Source organism: Choloepus didactylus, chromosome 3 (assembly GCF_015220235.1).
Source record: "Choloepus didactylus isolate mChoDid1 chromosome 3, mChoDid1.pri, whole genome shotgun sequence".
In the NCBI taxonomy this organism is placed as follows: domain Eukaryota; kingdom Metazoa; phylum Chordata; class Mammalia; order Pilosa; family Megalonychidae; genus Choloepus; species Choloepus didactylus.
This window is the reverse complement of record NC_051309.1, coordinates 81,642,613-81,645,565: the sequence shown is the minus strand read 5'-3', so window position 1 is coordinate 81,645,565 and position 2,953 is coordinate 81,642,613. Positions and strand designations below refer to the sequence as shown.

Sequence of the window (2,953 nt, the reverse complement as noted above, 5' to 3'; positions counted from 1 at the left end):
GATTTTTATTTCATTACACCTTTCTAAGTTTTCAGCAATAAACACTGACCAATAAAATGAAATAACTTGCTTTCAAAGACTTTTTAAAAATACGGTTTAAAGAATGCACAAGAAACTGGCAACAGTGGCTGCATCTGGGGAGAGGGCCTGGGGCCTGGGGTCAGCGTAAGAGGAAGCTTTCTTTTCAATCTGTACCCTCTGCTACCTTTTAAATCATGGATTAGGCAGGTATGACTATTCAAAAATGAAGACTTTTAAAAGAAGATACAAAAAATGTAAATCATTAAACCAGAGGAGCTCAGAGGAGATACAGATGAGAAAAACCTGAGAGAAAAGCAAGGAAAACAGCTTTCAGCTCCTGGGAGACAGAACTCAAGGTGTGGGCAGCCCTCTTGGCCCAAAGCCCATCACATGTCACCCCGGGATCTGGCTAGTGGGGGGTGTCTGTGCTCTACCAGACCTGCTTCATCAGAGACAGAGCTCGTCGGCAGTGACCATCTCCTCCCTGGGCTGTTTCCCCAGGGGTGGGCTTTGGAGGACATTGGTGCAGGGCTTCTGAGCACAGGGACCCCAGGACCCTGGCACTGAGTGATAAGTGGGTGGGACCTGCTCACCTAACTGAAGGGAACTCTCTTACAGCCTGGCTTTTTCTAGGCAGATCAGTTATAAGCAATTTCTGAATTTGGCATGTTTTGCAAAATGAAAAAGTATACCCAACTTTGAAGCATAGAGCCAAAAATCTCTATCCTGGTTTCATTCTCATGCTATCCACAATGGGATGTTTTTACCTCTACACTAAAAAGAGAACAACTTTTGAGTCTACTGAAGTTACAAAAATGGGGGAGTGGGGAGCATTCAGTGATTTTAGGTTTTCGTTTCTGGGATGGCATGGGGGGTCAGTTGGCAGGACGTGCAGAAATAAGCCACATTCACTCCTCTTGGTTTTCAGACAGCCCCTGCCCCATTGGCACCAGCAGCACACAGATGGCTGGAGTGGCTTCGTTAACCCAGGAGTGTGGCCTGGGCTGCGTTCCCCACTCCATTCCCCTGGGTCATAATGCACCCTGGACATTTCTGTATCCGCATGAAGGTGCAGGCTTGTGAGCTCCCCTCTAAGCAGAAGTGCCTCCTCCCCACCTCCAGGGAGGCTGACACTGCCACCAGCCAGTGGAGAGAGCCCAAGTCTCAGCACTGACTCCTGAGGTTGGGACCCAATGGATGGTTTGCTGTTACCCTGTGCCTGCACACGAAGGCAGAGGGTGCTGGGATTGGGGAAGCTTTTGTTAATTCTTTAGAGCCACCACCTCTGGCACCTTCCATTTGGCTCTGCATGAAAGATTTCCAAGCACTACAGCTGCCTTTTGTGCTTTACACAACATATGTGGAGAAAGGATAGTTCTGGGGAAAATAAATTTATTGTAATTGACGATTCTGAAAGTTGCGATTCTGAAAGCAAAGTGAACACATCCATAGGGAACTTTAAGGTTGGAAACATTTCTTAGCCTTTAGAACAAGCAATAATTTTTACCGAGAATATTTAATTTCAAAAGCAGAACTCAAGAAGTACCATGATTTTTCAGGTGGGGAAAGCGAGACCCTGGGGGTGGGAGAGCCAAGACGTGCAGATGGTGTGATGGCGTCTGCAGCCTCACTCTCAGGCTCCCCAAGTCCCTCTGTGCCGCTCCTTGCAGCCACTCAGAAGTCTCTGGGTGGGCAAGGGGCATGTTCAAGAGGTAAACATGATTCCAGCATGGGCCAGGTCTGGAGCGTAACCACAGTTACGTGACTTCATCTTAAATAATTTCCAGAATGTGATACGGCACAGCAAGGCTGTCTCCAGTAGGAGAGTTCATTCCAGTTGAAGGGAATATACGGGCTATGTGTCCATTTCTCAGGGGGGTCACTCAGCCCCTTCCCCACCCCTTGGCCGCAAATCATCTATGTGAAACCCCCACTGCCCAGGAGGAGCGGCCTAGTCGTTGTACTGGATTTCTACCTGGAGCTCCTTCGTGATGCAGCTCACCATTATCACCAGCAGCCGCTGCTGAGGACCTCGCTGCCCATGACCAGGGCAGTCAGCTGCACGGCATCTGTCCACTCCAGGTGCCTGATGATGGCAGCGGCCTCGTTAAAGAACTTCTGCTGCTCGGCAGGGGGCAGCTCCATTATGATCTGAGGAACTGCCTTAAACTGTCCACTTGTCATCCAGGCATCTAATAGACCCCCGACAGCTCCCCCGATGGCTAGTCCTGGTGGGCCGCCTACCAGGCCACCCACAAAGGCCACAGTCCTGGTTACCAGGGCGCCCTTCCCAGAGTGCTTAACGGCTGCTTTCATCTTCCTCTCCGCAGAGATGGAGCAGAGAAGCTTCATGATGTCTTCCACCATGATAGGCATCTTGGCTGGCCTTGGCCAGCGCCAGCCCTGGCCCGCTCGGCATGAGGGGCGCACAGGCCCAGGTCCCTGTGGCTCCCCTTACTATTACATTTTGAGTATTTTCTTAAGCCACTAAATATTCTCTAAAACCTATTTGTGAAATCTGCATTTTATTTCACCGAATGGGTAAAAGCAGCAAGAGAAAAGCAATCCATCACATACAAGGGAAGCTCAACAAAACTAAGTGTGGATTTCTCAGTAGAAACCATGGAGGCAAGAAGGCAGTAGTATGATACATTCAAGATACTAAAAGAGAAAAACTGCCAACCAAGAATCCTATACCCAACAAAACTGCCTTCAAAAATGAGGGAGGGTTTAAAATATTTTCAGATAAACAGACACTGACAGAGTTCATGAACAGGAGAACTCCTCTACAAGAAATACTAAAGGGAGTGCTACAGACAGATAGGAAAAACATGAAGGAGAGAGGTTCGGAGAAGAGTGTAGAAATGAAGATACTAGGAGATAGAAAGAGGGTAAAGATTGGGCATTTGATGCTGAAGGAGTACAGAATGTT

General features: G+C 48.4%; 1 pseudogene; it reads right to left on the bottom strand.

Moving 5' to 3' along the window:
- Positions 1 to 1,972: 1,972 nt before the first annotated feature.
- Positions 1,973 to 2,397, bottom strand: LOC119529545 (annotated as a pseudogene).
- Between the last annotated feature and the right edge of the window lie 556 nt (positions 2,398 to 2,953).